General features: G+C 37.6%; 1 pseudogene; it reads left to right on the top strand.

Moving 5' to 3' along the window:
• The first annotated feature begins 7528 nt into the window (after nucleotides 1-7528).
• On the top strand, nucleotides 7529-11162 carry LOC110023927 (annotated as a pseudogene).
• Nucleotides 11163-11237: the final 75 nt, after the last annotated feature.

The following is an 11237-nucleotide window of genomic DNA, read 5'->3' as shown; positions in this document are numbered from 1 at the left end:
AACCAAACTTCATCAGTTCGGCCTGATTCACCTCCTTCTCGCTTCTCAACCACATCACCTACTTGATTGCCCGCACTGCCCCCCTTTTTCTTCACTACAAAAGGCAAGGACGAAGTACAATCATCTTTCTGCTCCCCTCTTACCCAAAACCATTGAGGAAGGAAATCTGGAGGCATCTGTGAAGAACTTTTGGGAACATCTGAGCCAAGCCTTAAGCTTCTTTGATGACACATCGAGCCAAGATGAGTTCAAAGACCATATGCAATTGATTGAGTTGCTCATATGGTTGTGAAGAGTGGACTGCAGATCGAACCAGAAGAAATAAATATTCCAAGGTTCAATGGTTAAACACAGGTTGAACCGTATGACGTAACAAACATTAAAATTATTTTAATATAATTTAAATAGTAGAATAATGATATATTAATATCCTTTTTATTGATTCAACAAATAATATTTTGATATAAGATAATGTTTTTGAATCATGACACTAACCGTAGCGTCTTATAAACAACTGAGCAAGCAGGCGCCCCCAATACAACCCCTTAAACGGTGATGATGTCGGGAGGGAGTAAAAATTTTTAGTGATATTGGACTTGCAATTGACTTAAAATTTGGACTAATTGATCTTATAATGTGATAAATAAAAATACGGTCTTGCAATAAATTTTTTAAGCTAATCATTAGACTTAAAAATCTTAAATGTGGTATAAATAATAATCCATACAAAAATTTTGATAATTCAAGTGAAACCAGGATTTTATCAAATAGAGATGAAAATGATTAATGAATGACTCTTTAATTAAATGATTTGTTTAAAAAATTTTAAAGTTGTCACCAGGTTCACAACATATGTGCAAGTGAAAGAAAGGCAGGAGTTTTCATTAAAGTTTTAAGTGAACATATGCATGCATCAAACTACTTAATCAAATAAGGTGAATTCTCATGATTTCAAGTCTTATGTTTTATTTTTGAAGCAATTATTGATTCAATTCATACTTTAAAATTATGCAAATTGCCTTAAGACTTGTAAAGTTGTTTAAAATAGCAAAATATATGTAATGAAATACCTAAATGGGCTCTAGCTAAAATACTAAATATTTTAACAAACGACCAAAGATAGTTGTGTGGGTTAAAGTCAAACTATTAATCGCATAATTCAAAATTTGAAAATTCATTCAATTGTGTCACCTTGTCTATAGATCATAGTTGTAAGTCATACTTTACTAGTCTGATCCTCCTTGCACTGGAGTTGACGAGTCTAGTAATTTTAAAATAGTGTCTAAATCACAAATATGAGAATTTGAAAGTCCAAATCACTCAGTCTAAACCTTCTGCTAATCAGGACTGGAGTTGACAATACTAGTATTCTAAATATATCAAAATTAATAAATTCGAAACAAAAATATTTAAAATGTTCAAGTCTCTAATGATAGCTGAGTTTATAGAGGATTTCAACCGCAAGGGTTTATTTTCAAAATTAAGTTTCAAAGTTTAATTAAGTTCGTTCAAATACTACATCTACATATGAACCAAAAGCTTTATACACGGGATAGAGTTAACATTGTTCACATTTTATCGCACGTTCATATTAAAAGCCCGATCTTTTATTAGCCATGAGTAAAGTTGACAGGGCTCAAAACAAGCAATTAAATCGCCGATGATGGCTGCCTTGATAGAAAATTTTAATTGGAGGGGACTTCTTTCAAAATTAAAATTTTAAGTTAATTTGAATAAGTTCACACACAGACACTGTGTGTGTGTGTGTGTGTGTGTGTTTATAATGGAGAGACCATCTTTTGCTGAGGTGGTCACTAATCGTAGTGCCCCTGTAGAGATTGATTAAAAAAATCATTTTTTTTGCAAGTTTACTATGATACTTTGGAAGATAATAGAGGTCAATCTTTCGTGAGGAAGTAAGGTAAGAAAAACAGTAAGCTAACTATCTTTCTTTCTGAAAATGATACTTCGACTCTCTCCTTATTGGGAACCCGGTCGAGGTGCAAGTGATGTTGATCAGCCTAAGATGGCTGATCAAGGAAAATGGTGGAGCCGATAAAGTCGTGGTTGTTGGTCGAGGCACAAAAGGCACTGATCAGCCCGGGGCAGTCGATCAAGGTAATGTGCAAATGCAAGACACACCCATGCAATGCACACACATGCCAAAGACAATTCAAAGCATATGATCATGCTTGATACGAAACCACACTTATACTAGCGACCTATCCTGGAAGACCTAGAGTTTGACATTTGGATGTGCGGCATAGCCGCCTCCTGCTTTGGCGAGGTGTGTGGGGAGTTTCTTCACGAGATTCCCAACGTGGAAACTCTCCACGATGCCACGAAATGGACTAGCTACAAAGTTTTTTCTATTTCGTGAACTCCACAAGGCTTTGCAAAGTGAGCTAGAAACAAGACTTTTCCCACTTTGCAAAGACCTAAACAACCCAACTTCTCCAAAAAAAGTTGGGGAACCAAAGCAACGGTAGGTAGGGACTTCAATCCGCTGAGATTTTTGACCTAAATCTCATGGCATGAAATCACTTGGCTCTGTAAAGTGATATGGCCACAAATGAAATCCTTCCTAAGGCTTCCTCTAGGGAAAGTAATGGTCCATCACATAGGTAAAGTGGTCGCGCTGACTAACGTCGGCCTGTGCACTCACCCTGTGTGGGCGACCGAACCCACACGCCTAAAGCTACCTTAGGGCTATATAGGAAGGAAAGGTGCAAGAGTTTTGAATCTCACCATTGTAAAGTTGGTTTGACATCCATCGGAGTTCAAGAAGAAGCTCTCCTTAAAGGTAGGAGAGAAGTCCACGAGAATCCTTCCCAAAGGGGTGAGGAAGCTCTCCTTGTCTGATAGATTGCTAGAGCTCACCGAAATTGCCCTACCTCCAAGCTAGGATGACACTTTCCTTTGGTGTAGGAGAGTAGATGCCTTGCTTGCTGAGTTTTTTCTTAAAGAAATCTCCTCACACACTCAATAAATGGGGTGGAGAAGAAGGAAAAAGATGAGGAAGAAGGAGGTTGAAGGAGAAGAAGAAATGAGGGATGTGAGCTTCCTTAGCCTTTCTCCACTTGAGGAAGGTGATGATCTTCCTCACCAAGCTCTCTCCAAGTAACTCTCCTTAGAAGAAACCCTAAACCCTATGGTCTCAGAGAAGGAGAAGCGCTCAAGGAAAAAGAAGAATCGAAGGGGGCCTACTTCAGAAAATGATCGAGAAATCCTAACAAATGGGATATAAATCATTAGTTAAGGAGCAGCACAACCCCCTCTAAAGATGTCAATGAAGCTTCTAAAGTGAGAGCAAAAGAGGCCTTTCACACCATCTTTTCCTCACCCAAAGCTCATGATCACATGGCCTGCCTGCGCATTGCAAGCCTAAACGACGCCCGAAAACTGTTAAAATCCGTCATCCGGGAGAAACCGACACTTTCGATCATTGGGCACTCAGGCACCAGTCTGGCGCCTAGGCACCACCCATGCGGTGCCTAAATTTCATGCTCTCGAAAAAAAAAAGCTATTTTTTGTCTGTTTTAGGCACCTACGGGCCTGGGCACCCGACATTGTGTCCAAGTGCAAAAAAATAAGTCTCAGTCCTTTGGAGGCTTGGGATTGATGGTCTAGAATTTTCGGTTCGTCAGTGCCCAGGGTCGACACCGGGGTGTCAGTCTAGCCTGAAACCTTAATTTTCGTCAAGGACGCTTGAGGAAGCATTTTTTTTCGATCCGTAAGTTATGGGAGACTCCATATGAGTAAAATGTTGTCCCATAACTATAAAATGGAGTATTCTCATTGATCATTCACCGAGGAAATCGGTGCCAATGGTCATTCCAAACCACAACACGGGTAGGGTGTCCCAAACCCTAATTTTGTCATAGCGCGCGTAAAAGGATTCTGTAACTTCCCTTGGCCATGAGAGGTTCCGGACGAACACATGGTGACTTCTAAACATCCATTAGGGACCAAACACATCTCATACCTTGAACGAACCTTTTCAAAAGGGGTTCTCCTCGGTAGGGCTGAATCACCGCCAACCCTAGCAACTTGCCCCAAACAAGAGCTAAATAGTTTCAGGTGGGTGCCTTGAGCTATTGATGGCACAAACGGGTCACAAACAGACCGTAGACCACCCTAAATTGTGCAAGTGGACACACTGTACTCGGGACATCAAAAATTGAAGACAATAGTGAGTAGTTTTGGGTTCGAGTTGAATGTGAGTTTGTTTTGAGTTCAAATGAAAGGTTGACCAAAAGTGAGGCTAACAACTACCTGAAATATCCTAGATCAGGAGACCATCTGGATACCTATCCGTGCAATTGTTGGCAGCCACTAGATCACAACTGTTGCAACTTTGCGAATGGCGCCATTAGACCCAAGTGTAATCTGCGTAAGCATTCCATTCACGACCATAGACCAATCCAATGGAATGTGGTCTACCCGAACCCATTCCACCGCTGCCGACCTGAACCCGGTGTGCCTATGTTACCCCACATCCTGCCAGCCAATGCTTCTAGCCACCTCTGCTACGGTTGGTAATCAGTTGCAGGCCTCATTTCGCTAACGCTGCAGGCTATCGCTAACCGCCCCCACTCGCCATCTGCCACCATTAACTTTTAGTGAGTGATCATCGCAACCATTCTCAGTTGCTGTTGGGGATGAAATTTTTAAAAAATTTTAAAGTTTTATTAGAAATCCTTTTTATTTTGATAATTTTCGGACAAACAAGAGATAACATCCACAAAAAGAGAGAAAATTGACAAGTCATTAACTAATTTTGTCATTTGGCACAAATATTTAGGTGATTAGAGTAAGTCTTGAAGTATTTTTTTAGCAAAAAATATTCAAACTCAAATTAAAAATCTTTGGCAACTACGATTTTATCAAACTTATAGTTATACTGGCCAGCTTGACGAGACCAACCGAATGACACCAAAATTGGTCTGATTCAAATCAAATCAAGCCATTAAACCATTTTTGAAAACTTTGGGTGTTTAATTGGAAGATCAAATGGATTCTAATTCTAACGAGCTTATAATCAAATCGAGTGTGTTGATGAGACGAATTTAACGAGCCCCAAAAATTACTCCTAATTGCAACCGCTTCATATTATTATACATTGGGTCCTTTAGCATATAAATATTATACTTTGAGGAACTGTGTAACTATTTCTCGTGTGTAGTTGAAGAGCATGTACGTGTATTCACCAACTTACAGTGAATCATTCTGACTAGGCTAAACTCCATGATTTTTTCCTTTTTTTTGTATTTTCCACAGAAATATCTGGCGTCCATATGCCACCTCTATTACTTGCGTGTCTTCTACACTTTCATACAACATTAAAATGCTAAATAATTACTGCACTCTTGGAAATGAATCTTCTGACACGCAACAAACCTTGCATGAAAACAGACATTTCACTTCAAAACATAAGTAGTAGTGCAACACTTTTGACGCGATATTAAAGACTTAGTGCAATATATGAATGTCAATTTGGAAGTTCAGGTGCTGCATTTGTGAAAATATAAGAATTGTGTGGTATTTATGCAAATGTCCATCTTGCGGCAGCAAGCGGCGCTGCTGAGCTGCATTTCATTTACCAATTAATTTGACAATCTGTTCTTATAATAATATGCCTAAAATCATGTTTTATGTATAGTTATTTTGTAATTTTCATTTGTAATATATATTCATGTTGATTGGATTGATATCACATTTATATTTTTCTTAAAAATTGGAGTGTGATTGAGCCAGGTTAGCTCGAGCTCAGCTCGTAAAGTGGCCTGTGAGCTGCATTCAATAGGCCAGGCTCAGGCTAAACCTGACTCGAGATGTTCAATTTAAATAATATTAATATAAAATACAATCAAAATTTATTTAAATCCAAATTTTTATCTATAAATTATTTAAATTTTTTAAAAAAATTTATTTCATTTTTTATTGTGTGGCTTCTAATTATTTTTCTTCTAATTACTTATTTTAATTATTATTTTGCTCTAATACTAATTTTTAATATTAATATCTCTTTTCGTAATAAGCGGCCCGTGAGCCAACCAAACTCATACTCAATTAGTTAATCAAGCTCAAACTCAAATTGAGATTGGCTTAGTGGTTGACTCGACTCATTTACGTTACACCTTTATTAAAATATTAAATAAATTATCAAATTACAGTTTTGTTTAGGTAGAAATTAATTGTCATGCTTGTTTAAGTGGAAATTAAGAGTAAAAGAAAGCATTAATTTTGAATGATTTTTTTCGTTCGGTTAGTTAAACGAACCAAACACAAACAATGATGTGTTCGTTCTTGTTTGAATCGTTATTGTTCAAAATATAAAATAATTATATATAAAAAATTTATTATATTTTAAAAAATTAAAATTTATAAATTATAATATATAATAAAATAATAATAATAATATATTAATATACTGTATTAGTAATATACTAATATAGATATTATATATTTATATAATATAAGTTATATAATTAATATAAAATATTATTTATATATATTAATATTAGCGATGTCAAACTGACATGTCGTTTGCGAACAACTCGTGTTCGGCTCATTCGTTAAGAAACGAACACGAACGGTGACTTCATGAACAATTTCAAAGACGAGCTTATTTCAAACAAACTAAATTTCAAACGAACCGAACACGAACACAAACTCTGTTTGTTCGTGTCCGGTTCGTTTACACCCCTAATGCCGAGAGTGAGTTCTTCTTTTTTAAAATAACTATTCAGCACTCAAATTTTACACATGAAGTTCATATATTTACATTTCTTATCTAAATTTTAATTTAATTTTTATCTTTACAACATTTTATCAATATACATGAAATATCTTTTTTTCTTAATTAGTAATAATCATATTTTCTATACCATAAACAATATGTGTGTTATAAATATTAAAATTAAAACTCAAGCATTAGTAGTAATCGTCTAAGAATTGTGAGCTATATCTAAGGCTACATCTATAAAAAAAAAAGCTAGTTGTTCGTAAACAGTTCATGTTCGGCCCGTTCGTGTTCAACTCATTCGTTAAGTAAACAAGTCGAACACCAACAAATTTTTAAAGTTTGAATTATAAACGAACCGAACACAAACAGCTCTTTGTTTGCTTTAGCTTAGCTAGAAATAAAAAAAAAAAAATTATATAATTAATTATATAATAATATATTCCATATATTATTTATATAATAATATATTATATATATTTATATCTATGTTTAAATCGTAGCATCTCGTGTGGTAATGTGGTTATGTTTTTTTTTTTTTTTTTTTTCTGCATACATTTATTACATCTTCGAATCCAACACTTCACTTCTATTTTTCAATTTAATTTTAACGAATCAATTTCGAGCCGAACATAAACTAAAATATTTAAATATAGCCAAACGAGTCGATTTCAATCACGAACAATTTCAAATGAACTGAACACGAGCCAAACCTTAACTCGCTTGAGCTCAAGCCCTAGCTATATGTAAGTCAACGCACATAGCAAAATTAATTAAAATTTTCAGCTAACGCGGCGCCTGAGAGATCCTTCTATTTGTCTCGACTGTTGACGGAGAGAGAGAGAGACCAAGTAAATGGAATCCACTTATCCTCCCTTCTCCATCTCTTCCTCCTCCTTTCCTTTCGCCGCCGCGGCCGTCGCCGTCCTTACGGCCATAATCACCTGCTATACCTTATTCCGGCGCCGCCTCTCCTCCTCCCTTACCTTGCCGCCTTGCCCATTCCGCCTCCCTATCGTCGGCAACCTCCCTTTTCTAAACCCTAGTCTCCACTCCTACTTCGCCGACCTCGCATCCACCCACGGCCCCATCTTCCGCCTCCACCTCGGCTCAAAGCTCGCCATAGTCATCACCTCTCCTTCCCTTTCGCGCCAAATCCTCCGCGAACAAGACCCCACCTTTGCCAACCGCGACGTCCCCGCATCCACCGCCGTAATCTCCTACGGCGGATCCGACATCGTCTGGAACCCTAACGGCCCCACCTGGCGCATGCTCCGTCGAATCTGCGTCCGGGAAATGCTTAGTCCAACTAGTCTCGACGCCTGCTGCCATCTCCGTCGCCGTGAGCTTCGCGCCGCCATGCGTCATATCCAGTCCTCCGCTCTCGCCGGAAATCAAGTTGATATCGGAGCGGAGATGTTCCTTACTGTGCTGAATACCATAACCAGTATGCTCTGGGGAGCAACGGTGGAAGGGGAAGAAGGGAGGAGTGGAAAGAGTTCAGGGAGCTCGTTGGAGACATCACCGAGCTTCTTGGCCTGCCAAATGTCTCCGATTTTTTTCCGGTGATGGCGAGATTCGATTTGCAGGGGATACAGAGGAAGATGAAGGTTTTGTTGGAGAGATTTGATGGGATTTTTGCAAGAATTATAGAGATGAAGAGAGAAAAGAAGATGAAAGATGGGATGAACGAGGAAAAGAAGGATTTTTTGGATTACATGCTTATGTTAGAGGAGAAGGGAAGTGAGAGCAAGGAAACCTTCTCCATGACCCATATTAAGGCATTGCTCATGGTAATTTTTTTTTTCCTCTTTTGAAGTAATTTTAAAAAGAAATAGGTGCTGCTGAAATTAATCCAAATGATTTTTAAAATTACTTTTAGATTAATTTAATTTATATATTATTTTCATCTTTATATTTTGATTTTAGCATCATGATTTTTTTCTACTTATTTTCTAGGGGCTTTTATATACATAGCACACAAAACTTCATATTTATCTATCTTTTCATGCATAAGTAAAGTGCTATATGTGTAAAAATAAAATTTTGGGTGTGAGATGGGTAAATCCATAAAAATTGAGTTTTATGAATGTAATTTTCCTATTTTTTATTCCTGTAGTGTATTATGTTCTATTATTGTGCATTTGACTTCAATTAATTATAACTTGTAACATATATAAAAACAAATCTCACAGGGGAGGGTTGAGGGCCTAGTAAATTATATTCTTGATAATATAGATTTATAAAAAAATTATTTTTTATTTAACTTTAGATGTGACTTTCTTTAACTTTAGATGTGACTTTCTCAACTAGTGTGTTAAAGGAATGGTCGAAGGCTATTAGACGATCCCCGGCCATACCCAGGTATTCTAAATATTTGAGTACCACACATTATACACGGGGAGATTCTAACCTGTGACCTAAGAGGACTTACAACCTTTAGAGAGGTTGCTTTACCAACACGTCATGGTATGCCCGCGCGCCCACGCCCACGCACACACACACATATATCGTTTTCCCTTGTAGAGTTGTATCCAAGGGTTCAAGTTGCGCTCCGGTTGTATCTTGCTTTTGAAATGATGATTAACCTTCATCTACCCTTCCCCATCCTTCCCGCATCATTCCTCTCCTCCTTTGTTGTCGTCGCCCAAAACTATCATTTCCTATTGTTCCAGCTCTCCAATCTTAATGATGCTACCTATAACAGCCAGGACTTAGATGTTTTCCCACTATTCCACCACTATCATCACCAATTCCCTACTTGATGTCTCCCATGATAACAAGGAATTGTTGTCAATATAAGCCTCACCTTTGTTTGGGTTAACTCTAGCATCGCTCCAAACAATTCTTATATATTTACCTTTGTAACGCAAATCTTTAACACCATATAAAAAACATCTCTAGTATAAATTTTGTAAAATAGAAGAAACACCTTTAAATACATAACAACAGTGTTATGGATTAAACTTTAGGGGTTAAATATGTAAATATAAAGGAATTGTGCGGTATATATGTACATTTCCTAGCATTTACATACAAACGACCTAGTTCCTATATATTTACATATCTAACCCTAAACTTTACCTTTTTTACATTTATAATGCTCAAATCTTTCGCATTACATGAAAAAATACTATTTTTTTTAACTTTGAAAAAGCTAAATATACATTTTCATGCACAAGTAAAGCTGTGTTTGCAAAAATGCACAAGTAACACTAAACATATGTGAATTTATTTTTTCAACTTGATATATTAAATTGTGATAGTTATAAGAAAGTTATTGTGTGCTTTTTTAGAGAAAAAATATATTTTTTTTAAATTTTACCGCAGCTCTATAAAAAAACTGCAACAATTTCAAATAAATCTCAAGTTGTCATACATGTGAAGATTGAAGTTTATATGTTAGATGTGTAAATGCATGGAAATTGAGTGGTGTGTGTGTGTACTTAATTCTTCTAAATGCAGGATATGGTGGTAGGGGGGACTGAAACAAGTTCAAACACCATAGAATTCGCCATGGCTGAAATGCTAAACAAACCAGAAACGATCAAAGAAGCACAGAAAGAGCTGGAGAGAGTAGTAGGCAGAGACAACGAAGTAGAAGAATCGCACTTACCCCATCTCCACTACCTCAACACGATCATCAAAGAAGTTCTCAGGCTTCACCCCGCCCTGCCCCTCTTAGTTCCGCACTGCCCAAGCTCGCCGTCCGCCGTCGGGGGCTTCGCCGTGCCGAAGGGAAGCCGAGTGTTCATCAATGTGTGGGCGATTCACAGAGACGAAACGCTGTGGAAGGATCCGTTGGAATTTAAGCCTGAGAGGTGGAATTGCGGGGGCGACGCAGCTGAAGGGGAGTTCTGCTACTTGCCCTTTGGATCCGGGAGAAGAATTTGTGCGGGGATTTTAATGGCGGAGAGGATGGTTTCGTACGCTCTGGCTTCGCTTCTCCATTATTTTGATTGGGAGTTGCCTCATGGAGCATTAGGGATTGATGTATCGGAGAAGTTTGGGATTGTTTTGAAGAAGGCGGAGCCCCTCGTTGTAAAGCCCGTCCTGAGGGTCTCCAATTTGGAGCTGTTTTGTTAAAAGTAGAAGTATAATTTCGGAGGAATTATCTCTGCATGTGTTGTCCGATCCGGACCGTATATCATGGTGATCTTCGGTCAGGATTATTTCCATTTTTTTTTAAAAATAGGTGGGGCTCACCGAAATACATCGGGACCGTAGATCAGGTGATTTACCGTCCGGATCGGACACCGCACGCAATGGAATAATTTTTCATAATTTGGAGGCTGTTATGGCAATGTATGATATTTAAGTGTTATTTCGTATTGCTGAAAATCAATGTAACGTAAAATAAATGCATTGGAGTAATATATTATTGTTAAAATATTTTATAAGAGTTTGCGAGAAATGAAAATTATGTCTTTCCAAGTTGTGTTTGCTCCGGGGCAAAAGGCGACTGCCTGTGATAGTGCCCAGCGGCGGGCCG

Source organism: Phalaenopsis equestris, unplaced genomic scaffold, assembly GCF_001263595.1.
Source record: "Phalaenopsis equestris unplaced genomic scaffold, ASM126359v1 Scaffold000236, whole genome shotgun sequence".
Lineage (NCBI taxonomy): Eukaryota > Viridiplantae > Streptophyta > Magnoliopsida > Asparagales > Orchidaceae > Phalaenopsis > Phalaenopsis equestris.
The sequence above is the reverse complement of the archived record's forward strand: the minus strand, read 5'-3'. Positions and strand labels throughout refer to the sequence as shown.